At 36.9% G+C, this 15,194-nt stretch overlaps 1 protein-coding gene across 2 annotated transcripts in view; it reads right to left on the minus strand.

Annotated features, from left to right (window-relative positions):
• Positions 1 to 11,523, minus strand: part of LOC135215298 (cytospin-A-like) — a 692,483-nt gene extending 680,960 nt beyond the window's left edge. The window contains exons 1-2 of one of the 2 annotated variants that reach the window (XM_064249852.1): positions 11,480 to 11,523; positions 9,198 to 9,882 (exon numbers count right to left, since the gene is read on the minus strand). The gene's annotated coding sequence lies outside the window, so the exon portion shown is untranslated. Of the gene's footprint in view, positions 1 to 9,197; positions 9,883 to 11,463 lie in introns of both variants that reach the window. The other variant, XM_064249851.1, reaches the window with a different exon arrangement.
• Between the last annotated feature and the right edge of the window lie 3,671 nt (positions 11,524 to 15,194).

The raw sequence follows: 15,194 nt of genomic DNA on the forward strand, positions 1-15,194 counted from the left end.
TAAACATCAAGGAGGAACATAAAAAGTAAAAAATAAATGCCAATAAATAAAAAAAGGTTGGAAACTAGTTCTTAGGAGGTGTTGAGGGATGTTGAAGAGCTACTTGAAAGACAATATGGCAATCAGGTCTGGCCTCTTATAAGGAAAAAAGGCGTCCGATACTAACGTTCAGTAATCAGAGTTAAACGCTTCTAACGTAGTAACCATATCTAGGCATAGGGCCAATCGAACTGTCGGCTGTAAACACCTCCACCACTGCCTCGAGGTGGGGGAGGGGGAGGGGGAGGGGGAGGGGGAGGGAAGGGAGCTGAAGGACCTGCAAGCTCCAAGACGTTGGTCTCGTTTCCACGCACCATTTAAATACAACCCTTATTCATTTCTCCTTCTTTAAATAGCAAATAAATAGTTCAGGTGATAAAATGGCCTAACCAATCTCCTAATGAGTGCGATGCTGGATAGAGGTGTCTGCGTTGCAAAGTTACGTCGCACACAAGACATCTTAGACATTCGATCAAATGAATTTATGAGTCCTTGTAAAAAAAAAAAAAAAAAAAAAAGCCTTTGTAAATTAACTGTTGGTGGTATAGAAATTTAAGTCACATTTCAACGCTGCTTATGATCAATGGTTATCAGTAAGAGTGATGCTGATGACAATACCATCATAAAAACCAGTATAAAACTTCAATTGTTTCTGAAAAACAAAAATCTTAACCGACATAATTACATATTCTGGCAATCCTCTATAGGACGTGCAAAGTATGACAAATGCATTCTATAGGATTTCGACATATTTGTTAATACTAAATGGTCAAAGCTGACATGGACCACATCTAGTTAAACGCTCTGACAAGATCTACATCCAAAATCTTGTAAGTGTTTTTTTATTATTATTGCTCCGAGATAATAAAAATAACCCCTAACAGATGATCCACTTGGGAAGACACTCCATCAGCCGTCGACGCCATGTTCACCTAGAAGCACCTTAAAGAAGAAGACCCTCACGGAAAAATCAGAAAAAATGAAAATAGAAACTTGAAAGCTTTCATGACTGCTTCGTGCATCTGCTCAGAAGCCTCATCAGCAGCACGTCAACTTCATGGCGACCTATTTTCATACGTTAATAACTATATATATAATCACGATAGTCCCTCAAGCTGAATGATTCTGGCCAGCTGTCGCACGATAAGCCGAGTGCGGATATATTTACATAATCATTTATGCCCTGACTGATTTCCAAGTCAGGATAATTACGGAATGTTATGTTCAGTCATTAATGAGATGGGTGACTATCTGGTAACACCTGACGCCAATGGCACATATCCCCAATGATGCGAGAGCATGGACACCGTTAGTGCAGACCGTGAGTACGTTCGTGGATTGTACGTCCAACAGAGAGCTAGGCAAAAGCTAAGCATGAATCAATTTAGACCTAAAGGTTCCCACCATGAAGGAAGAAGGAGGCAACTGCTAATCCACCAAAACTTCACAAACAGAGACGAATAAGTTAAAAATAAAGCTTTTATATGTCGAAAGAGAAGAATTTACACTAAATTTTTAAAGCCAGATTTAGCAATATGAATTATGTGATCCTTCCAAGATAAGTCACAAGCAACATGATTACCCATATTATTGGATACGCGTGGACCAATTACACGTTTATCACTAACAATCGAACCGACAACGAGAGAGGAGACTGAGAAATAAGCAGAATCTATTCTAGAGGCAATAAATCTAAGTTACGGGATTCCACTTCCGAAAAGGCAATCAATATAAGAGTGGGTGCAATCAACAGGAGAAGGTTAAAAAGTGAATGGGGAAGAAATAGGCGAGTCTGAATCATAAACAAACACATGGACAGTATGAGAAAAAGAAGACTGAACGTCACTGATAAAGAAGAAAAAATTGCTGGTAACAGACAAAACCGTCAGGAACATTACTACAAACAGGGAGGAAGCGATCAAATGTTGCAGCATCTACAACGAAAGATATACAGATAAAAATTCTTGGAATATATTACTAATAATCAAACGCATTATAACCGAATGACATAGCTTCATTTTTCCTAGAATAAAGTATTCTTAACGCTGACTAAATTATCATACCCTGAAGGTAAACTCAACTACCCCTGACTTCCAAAAATACTATGAAAAAAAAGGAAAAACTTTTCAGAGACTTGGAATTGGATGGTAGACGTTGAAACGCTCTCGGGCAAAATGGAGCACAAGATTTATATCTCCAGACAGCAACATGTTCACAGGGAACACGATTTTGAGGGTTGAACTTCTCATTTCTATATTATAGCTAATTTCCATATCATACTAGACAAAATGCCAAACCTCAATATTTTCAACTAGATATTTATATTTTGGTAAAGATTTATAAATAATAATAATAATAATAATAATAATAATAATAATAATAATAATAATAATAATAATAATAATAATAATAACTTCGATATTTCAACATTCACAACACAAACTACCTTCATTAAATAATAATCGCAATAAACACCAGTCGTAAAAGAATTGAGCATAGCACCCAAAAGCACTACCTAACACCTTATCACGTGGCGTAATTATCATAAGCCAACAAGTTAAAGTCAACAGCTCAACTCCCTTAGGTATGTACGTACGTACATTCAAGAAGTTCCGGGGTCAATGCCTCTTATTATGAAGCGATATTGATGAATGATTGTGCGTGGGTAGAATTATCGTCATTACCGCTTCTTGGGAATCATGATGGTCTTCTCAGCATCATTCTAGAATTCATATATTCTAGATGAGCATACACAGATGATGCAGCTTTATAACGTGAATAATGAATGAAGCCCACCGAACGCACATGAATACAAAGATATAGGCCTCTAGAAAAACTAGTATCGATAACTAAGAGGTAGCTAGTTCAGTGCTTAGGTCAACAGAGCCATAACAGATTTTAACTGGAACACCAAGTGCCATCTCTTCCAGAACTTCTTGATGATTCACGAAATACCGGCACTCTGGCTCCTTCAAGCGCTACTGCTCATGTTCAGAGCGCAACTTGAGTCGTCAAACACGCCTTTCCGACTGGCACTTGCACGGACTCTCTTCACCTCTAAGACCGACGATCTCTGCCTCCCGCAACATCTACGAACTTGCTTCCCAGACGCTAATTTCGCACTGGCGATCTAACTTCACAGAGATGGCGTCGAGCGAAAGAGACCTGACAAGTCTTTCCTTCCCTTTCCGCGGTTCTCCACGCAATACTTACTTTTGAATTCGACTGTCATCCACATTCTTAATAAAAAGGCCTTTGTCTTTATTGTGAGCATTTCTCGAACCAAACTCTTCTATATTTCTTCCCCGTACCTGACTAAGGCAAGAATCATCTCGTACTCTTAATCAGCTCACGATGCAGATTAAAGACTTGATAAGCATGATAGGGCGCGTGTGTAATAACAGCAACATCTGTAAAATACAGATATGCTTTTGATACACACACACGCACGCTCACACATTATATATATATATATATATATATATATATATAATATATATATTATATATATGTGTGTGTGTGTGTGTGTGTGTGTGTGTGTGTGTGTGTGTGTGTGTGTGTGTGTGTGTGTGAATGCATTAAGCCACAAATGTCCTTTAATATCCAATTCGCTCTACCTCACGAAGTCCCGATTTTTCTTCTGTGTGCTGGTTCGAATCCACGAAAGGACGAAATTACAAACTAAAGAATTCTCCTTCGGATAAGATATATGAAAATATATTAATTCCGAGGTAGAGCGAATTGGATATTAAAGGACATTTGTAGATTAAAGCATGTATATGAATCACGGTGATATGATAAAAATTCATTGAATACGTACATATATATGTGTGTGTATGGATGAATGTGATGTATATATATATATATAATATATTATATATATATAATATAGATATTATATATATATATATCGATTTGTGAAATTGCGGTTATTTGCCTAAGGGAATTTTCCCCAAAAAGTACCATGGCTTAAACCAACTGAAAGTGTGCATGTGTGTTATATATAACTGCTGTACTACTCTATTTCCAAAAACACACTGCTTAGCTCCGTATTCGTTCACGCAATACTTGTTGTATTGGCTGCACCTACAGTCAGTCAAGCGCTAATTTGAATTCATTTTAACCCACTCAACTCACTGGAGCAAAACCCCACTCCCAGAAGATATATAATAGCCTACAAAGAAAAATGGCAAATGTGAAAAAGGAGTTATATCATACGCAAAAGTTTTACCACGTTGTTAAAAACACTTAAAATATCAGTACTGAGTCTTAACAATGCTTCATTAGAATAGGACAAAGCTGATATGGCATGTCTGCTCTTTCTAAACAACCCTATCCCATATTAACACTATAAAAATAATAACCGATACTAAGAACGAGTAAGTTATTAATAATCCGGAAAATAAATCCCATCTGAGTCTGCGCGAACTAAAGCAGAGCATCTGACCCACGGCAACGACTTATTTAGAAGCACTTAGCCTATCTAACAGGCAGGATAAGAAAGTGTAGATATGAGACTCGTTCAGTGCACTGGTTCTATAATATATCAACTGAAAAAACGCGCTACAGACGAAGAATGAATCTTATGCAATTTAAATATATTAATGGAAAGAGTACTGGAAGACATTTGCATAAACCGCTAGGCCTAATTCACCTATATCTGCCAGTTTGTTACAGAAGATTAAATTTCGGAGCTGTGCTAAGAATAAAGAGAAGGCCATCCTGATACCTGTTTCATCCCCAGGTCTGAAGGTACGAATGCCTCTTAAAGAAAGAAAGGTTATATTATGTCATGAAGCATGGAAGGCAAAAACGGTTACCGATTTCTCGCACGTACACATTACACAAATCTTTCAAGCCATGTAAGTAAACAGTCATTCAAAACAGGTATGTATACAAACACTTTATACCGAGTACGTTCTATAAAACTAAAAACGCTTCCATAACTCGAATGAGGACGAAAAACGTAGATGGTTAAAAACGAGCAAGCCAAAACATAATAATAATAATAATAATAATAATAATAATAATAATAATAATAATAATAATAATAAAATAATAATAATAATAATAATAACTCTACAACATTGACAGACTGCCTCTTAGACCTAAATGGTCAGGTGATTTATATCCAAGTAATGCGACGACAAATAGGCCTATTAGTATTAGGCTTTAAAAGGAGTTCAAGCAAAGAAACGGTTCCTTTATGACTTCGGCTCCCGATAGGATGCTGCTCATGAGATGTAGGCAGAGATAATATATTCGACCCCAAATAAACGGGGGAGGTGGTTGTGATAGCAGTGTAAGGGGATGAAAGGGGAGAATACATAGTACGATACGAAATCGCTGCTGGTAATTATTTAATGCTGCGCTAATCTAAGGCTTGATTTTACTGTATTCAACTTCCTAATGAAGCGTCTCGAAGTTCATGTATTCTTATTGAGTACACTGAAATCTTTATACTGCCAATTGCACGAATCTTAATACTGCTCCTATCTAAATCTAACACTTTCTTCATTTTATTGATTTTACGTATGTATGCATAAAACGCATAGGCTACGTGGTCACAGTGGAGTATTAACGACAGTCAAAACACTCACACAAACATTATAGATATATATATATATATATATATATATATATATAATATATATATATATATATATGTGTGTGTGTGTGTGTGTGTGTGTGTATATATATATATATATATATATACATATATATATATATATATATATATATATATATATATATATATAGTATATATTATACAAGCCTCTAGCCCATGCCAGCAAAAAACAAGAAAAAGAGAAAGAAAGATCTGTCTCCTGTCTCCTAAAGAAACAAACCTTATACGCCAGAAAGACACATAACTGGAAGCGCGATATGATTTTTTTATCCATCATATATTACATTGTATATACATATAAATACACATATTTATACACATGTAATATTTGATATATAAAAAACCTTATCTTGCTTCTCACTTATGTATAGAAGGATCCACAGTAATCATTAGTAAAACGAATTGTACTAATTAAAATATATACATTACTTATTGGCTTCGTCCATCCTCCACTGGAAAAATCCACGGAAGGGTGGACGAAATTTGTAAGATTGTATATACTTTTAGATACATTTCGTTCTATGTTAATGTGGATCCTTCTGTATGCACACACACACACGCACGCACACGAGCGCGCGCACACACACACATTATATATATATGTATATATATTATATAACTTATATATATATATATAGAAATATATTATATATTAATAATGTGTATGTATACATAAGCTATCAGCTCTTATGTCTGCTACAATGGAAAACCTTTCACTGGATATTAATAGCATAATGGGTATCTGTTCAACAAAAATTATCCCATTAACTATTGCATAAAGCTTCAGGGAGAGGGCTCAAATCCTGGCTGAGGTCAGTTTTTCTATAAGTGACGAGGGACTGAAATCAGCACCACTTTTCAACCAAATATGAAGCAAAGTAGTACTTATTAAGGGCGCTAAGGGTATCTTTTGCAATTTCGCGATATTGCGCTACCCTTCATGTGTGTGTGTTTGTGTGTGTGTGTGTGTGCGCGCACGTGTGGCCATCTCTGCAAAAAAAGAGTATGAGCTCACAAAAAAAAAAAAAAAAAAAAAACTGCTAAAGGAGCACGTTATTAAGATCGAATTCCATCTACGTGTTGGTCAGTTGCTTCCCATCCAAGAACCACAACTTAATTGCAAAAAATAAATCAAACGATATGACTATTTTGTTTTCGTTTCTTCAGGTTCGTATCCGTTTCTCATTGACAGCATTCAGTATCTGTTAACTGTTCATTTACAATCTAATTCTATCGCGAGAAGTATTTAAAGAAAAAACCTAGTCCGCCCTCTCGTCACTGTTCCTAATGAAGTACACCTTTGTCTGACGGATAAAACCCTCTCTTATTTTACCATAAAATATGGTGCACCAATAATCATAGACAATTTTTATCTAAAGAAACGCAATTTTGCAAGTAAATTGCTTTCCTAGACTACAAAAGGCAACGTTACGAAGACCATGACAGTACAAGTTTGAACCAACTATGCCTAAAGTGCTTAAATTCTTGAGATAATGTCGTTTTATATCAAGAAAAAAAAAGTATTCCAATTCTGAATTTTAAAAACAAATAATAATGCAGTCACAATTTTCAAAACTATTACTAGAAATATGTAATGACAAACTCAGAAAATTGCGTAAATGAAAAGTCAACAGTTTTTTATCCACAATCCTCGTCGTAGGTGCATTTGTACACTACATAAAAAGAAATTGCACCAACATCCATATATAATCAAACGAAATGCGTATCCATACATTTTTTCTTTCAGTGTGTAACAACGACAGTTTGCGCATCCTGAACTCCAAGTCTGAAAAAGTCGTCGTTCAATCCTTATCTCTCTCTCTCTCTCTCTCTCTCTCTCTCTCTCTCTCTCTCCTGGGATTAAGTAAGTAACGTCCCTTGGGCCAAGACTTACCACCTTGCCCCTCTATTATCTTAGCGTTACTTTCGAGTTTCGACAGTATTGGTACAGTGTTATAAGTTGAAGACAAAGATGAAGACAATTGAAATATTAAACACGAAGCGTACAAACAAATTAAGCAATTTTACACCATAGGTTCGTATAAGCATTTTTAAATAGATGTTTCTAAATATATGTATATAACTTTACACCTACAGTTTTCATTTCTACTTTAGCTCTCGAGACAGAATATTGTAAACAATAGACACTAAACAAAATGTCCTTCTTCAAATAACTTCGAGTGGTTCTCACCGATCAACTTTTCGCGGTTTTGCACGTAAACAATTTCGCTTCAAAAATGTTTCCTTCAACATTGGGTAAGAATGCAAAATACTTCCAAAGTAAAGTTTTAACGTAAGTGCGCGGACACATTTCGGATCCATAAGGCTACAGTCATGCATGCTATACTTTGGTTATACACACTCTATGCTACTTTCGCTTTATAAGCAACCAGCTTAGCTCAATTAGAATGGGCGAGACCGCTGTCACGCGGGGATTCCATCAGTAATAATTTAGTTGCATCATTAATGAACCTTGTAATTGGTAGTCTATTATAAAGGCAGTTTTAATAGTTTAATCTTATGATGCAATGGTTACGATCAAGAAATTTTAGCATTATCATATTTAGATACTCTTGTAGGAAAACAAGTTTTTTTTAAAGAATCTCATCCGTCAAACTAAAATAGGCTGTCGGTACTTAGCCTGGTATACTACCTTAAGCTCGTCAATTTCTGATATTCTACTTTTTAACGTTGCACTTTTTATTTTTACCACTTTAATAGCGAAATTTTTACATTCACCTAATTTCTCTTCTGTCCATCCAGACCTTAAGAGATATTGTGATTATTTGATTTTAATACTACAGACTTCAGTGCAGGTTTCCTTAATTTATCTTTTTTATCTTAGTACTCTTTGTCTATTATCCTTTTTTATTTGCTGTCTTTTACATGATTTAATCTTATTTCTGGCTAAGTATTTTAATTCGATAAATGTTAATAATCAAGCAAATTCATTCATTCACTGTTGCTAGTTATTGTACAAATAAAGTTATTCAAGATAACTTAACAGGTGAACATTTTCAAACTTAGAATTATTCTACTAACTCCTTCACCATGTAATTTAGCCTAGAACTTTTAACGTCATGGCTCTTTATAATCAATAGTTAATCTGACAGAATAAGAGCACAAAAAATCCTTTTATATCAGTTATACCCCCTCTAATATATATACATATATAATATATATATATATATATATATATATATATATATATATGTGTGTGTGTGTGTGTGTGTGTGTGTGTGTGTGTGTACGTGTGTGCGTGTGTGTGTGTGTATATATATATAATATTATATATATATATATTATATATATATATATATATATATATATTATATATAACATTACTATACATACAGTGTGCATGAATGCCAATGCATTGTATTTTTTTCTAAATATCTGTACATACAAAAAAAATAGCTAAGACTAACTAACCATTATACTACAAGTTTACCAGCATATATATATTTTTTTAAATATCCCCAGTCAGAATTAGTAAGAAAAGGAAAATATACAAAATATGTGCACTTACCTCAACTTCATTCTAGCAGTAACACTGACGGCTAATATCCGCAGAGCTGTTAAGAATATATCCGTGTAAGCCGATATATATAGGCTTTCAACTTATTAAATCCTCATCATAACTTCTGTTTAAAAATATAATCACATTCGTCCCGTATCAATCACTGGCAAAATCCAAAATTTTTCAGAGTTTATTCTAAAACGCCCAGTTCCCACAACATTAAAACATGTCCAACTACGGATGTCAACATGGAAACATTTCCCTATAACACTTCTCGACTATCAGAATTCCAGGTGTTTCGCTTCTACGTGAAAAACGTTTCCGAAAGGACCCTCGAGCACAAACTTAATTATACTTGCTCCGTGGGCAACAGAATCGACTCTCCACTCAGACCAAAGTCTGGTCCCAGACTCACACTCACTCAGTCTCGCAAACTCGTGTTACCAGTCTCGCTGATGCGGGTCGGGCTCGGGCACCGTCCTCCTCTCCTTCTTCCCTCCCTCCCAGCTGGGTTAGATAGGAGGATTCGAATAAGTTCGAACTGCTGTTCGAATTCGAAGATTCATCTCACCACACCCCCTCTTCTTTTCTACCTTTTTTTAATGTCCCAAATATTTCCTCAGCACTGAACACATTTTACGAGTTCCAACAATTCCCATTGTTGGTCGAAAAGTAAATAGTTTCTGTCCGTCCCCTGAGAAAAACAAATTAATCTAACAGTTTAGTTTATCTGAAGGCGTGACTTAATAAGCAACGGTCTGCAAATCGAGTCACGTTGGAGTCTTTCAAGTTTAAAGTTAAATGTATTTCATTCGTTAACGGCTCATGTTTTGATATGAATGACTAAAGGTCATTCGTTTATTATATTATATGATTATTAATCAGATTCATTAAATAGCCTAGTGCTTTTATCATCCATTTCTAGTTCTTGCTTTGCAATTAAGATATCAAGGTCTAAACATAATTATATTAAAGCAATATTATTGATAACTTCAGCAAAATTAAAAGTTCCTACCAATTTGGATTGTAGTACATATCTACTATATCACAAACAAGCAATACCGTAGAGGCGTAGACACTCGGCACTAGATCATTTAATGTACACATTTGTAAAAGTACATACACAATAACAAATGACCCACGCGTGCAGCGCACAACAGCTCTCCAATAAAAAAAATCCTGACCAAACACGCAGTTATCCAATGCTACCTTGAAACCAGGCTTCCAAAATGAATGGAATGCATGCTAATTATTTTGCGATAAATTTATGAAATGTGATTATATAACTTATAAAATATGCAAAGAACCACATTACGGTCTCAACCTCAACAACCAGGTTAGGCTCTCTCTCTCTCTCTCTCTCTCCGAATTCAAACTGATTTTTGTTCAAAAAATTATTCATATTTTATGCCGCTGCATCCTCTCGATGAACCAGTACAGCAATCACATGAGTAGTACACCTCAGCAAAACAACCTGACAGTTTGGTGTTGTTGATTGAGCTACCAAGAGACCGTGCTGGCATAAAGCCAGCTCTATCCACATGTCGGGGTTTTGCTCGATTCTCATTCGTCCTACATCCACCTCTCGAGTCTCTATCACCTTGTCTGTAGAGGAGCTGAACTATTCACTAGTCACGGCATGTACGTGAAACACACTCACATTACGTGGGCTAGACATAAACGAGAAAGGAATTGCAAAATAATTCATGGTTTGCACTTTGGTTAAAAACACATTATTCATCACGCTACTTTTGGTAACGAAAAAATGAGTAAATAGAAGTAGCTGATAATCTAGATGAGCACAATTCAACCGGGGTAGGCCTAAGCCTAAAATATCAGCGACAGCTAACAACTACTTACATGAGTAGTTCCCATTTTCATTATACCTACTCATAATTTGACTTAATTTTCATATCATCAATCACTGCATTAAATGTCATTATTATCCTATTGTAATTCTTCATAAGTTTCCTTCACAAGTTACTGAAAACCCCGGGTATGAAGTGTCTTGAGTGACAACTCCGCACCTTTCAACACGGTTGCAATACATATCTCCAAATTAATATGCTTGTCACACCGCACATTACATATATACATAAAATCAGGTATGAGAGGCAAGCAAAATGAATCAAGGATTTTCTACAGCAAATCTTCACGTCCCACTTTATAGTCGCTATGACCATGATGCATCCGACTGTTCATATTTTGAGATACTTTTCAATGCACATCACTTTTTTTTCACAAGCCATTCAGAATAATAGTAAAGAAAAGTAACCGGTCCAGCTGCTCACAGAACAGACTTGATTCGTACGCTACCCAAGTGACACTGGGCACGATGGTGGAGTGAGAGACACTATGATGATGCAAGTCCAGCAAAGGTGGGTTGCAACACGTCACCACCTGGTACAATTTTGTCCTGTTAATGGTCGCGATAATATGTAACCTAATGCAACAAATGTACAATTTTGAAGCCAACGAATAGATGAGAATTTGGTAAACAATAAAACTTGTTGTACTCTGTGAACTAACGGCCACTAAAGGTGCAGCGTGTGTCCCATGAAACTAGGGGTGACCCGTGCCGTTGGAGTTGCCACTTACCAGTTGTGTTATTATAAGGGCATTCTGTGGTGTGTTCTGTGATTCAACTAATCCGTCATGAATTCCAGATTTTCGAATCATGCAATTGTATAACATATTTCATTAACGATACTCAAGTCACTGTTCACAAAGAGAGAAGACCATTTTCAAAAGATGTCCTAATTAGTAAGCTAGCAAACGGAATATGACAATGTATGTTAGTTGGTGCAGATAGCGACACCGACCGTCTCTCCAGACAACACTCATCCAGCCATGTGTCATGGGGTTCCGTCATGATCATGCATGACACGTTAACCTATGCCATGCATTGCTCTAGCCGCCTAGCGGCCCATGAACTCATTCCACCTCGGCAGCTTCCTTTTTAATCTTTGGTCGTTTTCCTCCCAAGTAAAGAAATTGATCTAACAAACTATCACAGAGCGACAGTTTTAGGAATAAATTTCGATCGAAGTTCTGAAACCTGATATTAAAAAAAAGGAAAAAAAAAAAGGTAAAATTGCTCGGGAGTTTCTTCGGCGCAATCGAATTTTCCGTATGAAACTCTCAGCCACAGCCCATGAATCTCTCAGCCGCGAACGCAATCCTCCCACGTTCATACTCTGACAGCTGGATCGTGGATGAATCCCGTGTCCAGTCTTTCAGCTTCTTTTATTCTGAGATTCCTTTATTTATCAACCTTTTGCTCTGCATTCATCCTTCTTGATTGTCTTCCTCCCATTATACTCTATAGCTATTTGTTATCTCTGCCCTTCTTTTTCTTTGCCACTATCCCCAGTCTCCCTTCTTACTTCAGTATACCTATCATTTCTTCATTCTAACACTTCATGTGTTTATTCCGTTCCTCCTACCTTGCTCTATTCGCATTTACTCCCATTATCCCTGTGACCTATCATGGAATTCTACAAGCACTCTTCTCTCTCTCTCTCTCTCTTCTCTCTCTCTCTCTCTCTCTCCTATGTATTCTGCAAGCCAAATTCGTGACCAAGAAAAGCGGAGGAAAATAACGACATTCTTCGAAAGTGAAAGTGGTATGAAGAATGAATAAAGATGTAGGTGAGAACCAGTCGTGGCAATGCAGCCATGAAAGCAGGAAGGTCTGGGGAGCTCTCCACCTACGTGGTCCTCCTACTGTCTCCCTCCCAGGGCCGTTTCTAGTTATAGGCGGACTAGGCGATTGCCTAGGGCCTCCAAGCCACCAGGGCCCCCGGGGGTAGCTTGGAAAATTTAAATTTCCCAAGCTACCCGGGGGCCTCTGATGAAAAGTTGAAATTTCCCTTTGCTTGCTAAATTTGATCCTGTCATAAAGCAGCACATTGAGCGTATTGAGAGTGGCCAGTTCAGTTATTCTAGCTATCTCGGAAATAGTATCCAAAATCAACTTATGCCTAAATCGGTGGGAAAATAATGGACACAGTGGTGACTGAGATTAAACAGTCCAAATATTATTCAGTTATTTTGAACTGTACTCCTGATGTAAATCACCAAGAGCAGATGTCAGTCATCATAAGGACTGTTAAAATGGAGAAAACACCAGAAATCAAGGAACATTTTATGGGATTTCTTGTAGCTTCTGAAAGAACAGGTTTTGGTTTGTCATAATTGATTCTGAAGAAACTGATGGAGCTGAATATTCCCTTTGATTATTGCAGAGGACAATCATATGATAATGGTGCCAACATGAATGGGAGAAACAAAGGAGTTCCAGCCAGACTTCTTGAGAAGAACCCTCGTGCACTTTATGTTCCATGTGGGCCGCATTCCCTAAACTTGGTGGTATCTGATGCAGCAACAGCTTCAACAGATGCCATCAGCTATTTCGGCAATGTACAGAAACTGTACAGCATTTTTTCAGCATCAAAACATCTCTAATACAGAAGAACTGGCTTTGCTTCAGCTCAGGCCTCTGCTAAAGACATGTGTGAGTAAATGAATGTAGTAGAGGCTGTACTCAAAGAGAAAAGATTAAGGAGCGCAAAAAAGCACTTTGCTTATAAAGCTCCACATGAACCCATTGCAGATGCCATGAAGAGGGTAAAAGCAACATTCTTTAATGTTGTTGACACAGCCATTTTTGAAACACTTGGTGAAGTGAGAGACAGATTTGGAGTGCTGCTCAGTTTCCAAACACTGGATGATTAGGCATTGAGCAACCATGACATTAAGCACTGGAAATGAAAGTGACACTGATGGAAAGGAACTGGCTGTGGAAGTCAAAAACTTGCCAAGCTTACCCTCAGATGACATGACTGCTCTTGAGGTCCTCACCTTTATCCACAAAAAATATTTGGAGGAACTGTATCCCAATCTGTGGGTTGCCCTCAGCAGAGAGGAGCTTCTCAGAGCTGAAGCTCATCAAGACATATCTAAGGTCTTCCATGGGACAGGATCAACTCACTGGTCTTGCAATAATCATCATTAACCATGAGGTGGACAAGCAGGTGTCATATGAGAACCTCATTGACTTTGCAAGTAAAAACGCCAGGAAACAGACATTTTAAGGAAAATACGTTGTTACTGTGAATAATGTGAATTATTAGTTGTTTTTCTGGTGTGTGACTGTGATGTTAATTAGGCATTATTTTAAGTGTTGTTTTTTATTATCTTTGCACTTTGAAATAGATGTGAAATAAATAAATGTGAAGTGCAATAGTTTCTTGCACCTTAACAGACCATCTAAAGGGCCAGGAATCGCTTCATCACAGTTTGACAAACCCCTCGGGGATAAATGAAGTACCTGCCTACCTATCTATCTTGGGCCCCCCAAACAGCATCTTGTCTAGGGCACCACAAAGCTAGAAATGCCCCTGCTCCCCCCACATACTTTCATCCGTTTTCATAGTCTCAGTTCGTAATCGCTTACTTCTCTCTCTCTCTCTCTCTCTCTCTCTCTCTCTCTCTCTCTCTCTCTCTTTGTTTTTATGCGTTCACTCCTCTTAGGCCCTGTACACAAGAGGTGAAAACCGCGCGGATGAAGAAAATGGTGACGGTACACATTGTGGCGGTTACTAGCGCGATTCATTCCGTTGTGTTCAAAAGACTGTATCCAAAACTGAGAGAATGTGAGCTCAGATTCTTCATTTATTTCAGAATAACAATAAAATGATTTGATGATTTTCTTACACTGACTAAGGATGATAGTTAACGCAATGTACTCACCTGTATGTAATTTTGAATGCATACATCCACACATATGTATAACTCATATATATAATATATATGTATATATTATACATACATAGATTTTATATATATTCAATTTTTGCACACAAACAGGGATAAGAAAATTCTGTGTCTCTTTGCATCCTATTTCTCAGGCCTGTCCCATTAAAAAAATGTACTATCTACAGTGGGACATTTAGACATATGTTTCTTAATTTGGGCATAAAGTAATTCTTCATCTGAAGTAGG

The sequence above is a fragment of the Macrobrachium nipponense genome, chromosome 5, assembly GCF_015104395.2.
Source record: "Macrobrachium nipponense isolate FS-2020 chromosome 5, ASM1510439v2, whole genome shotgun sequence".
Classification (NCBI taxonomy): domain Eukaryota; kingdom Metazoa; phylum Arthropoda; class Malacostraca; order Decapoda; family Palaemonidae; genus Macrobrachium; species Macrobrachium nipponense.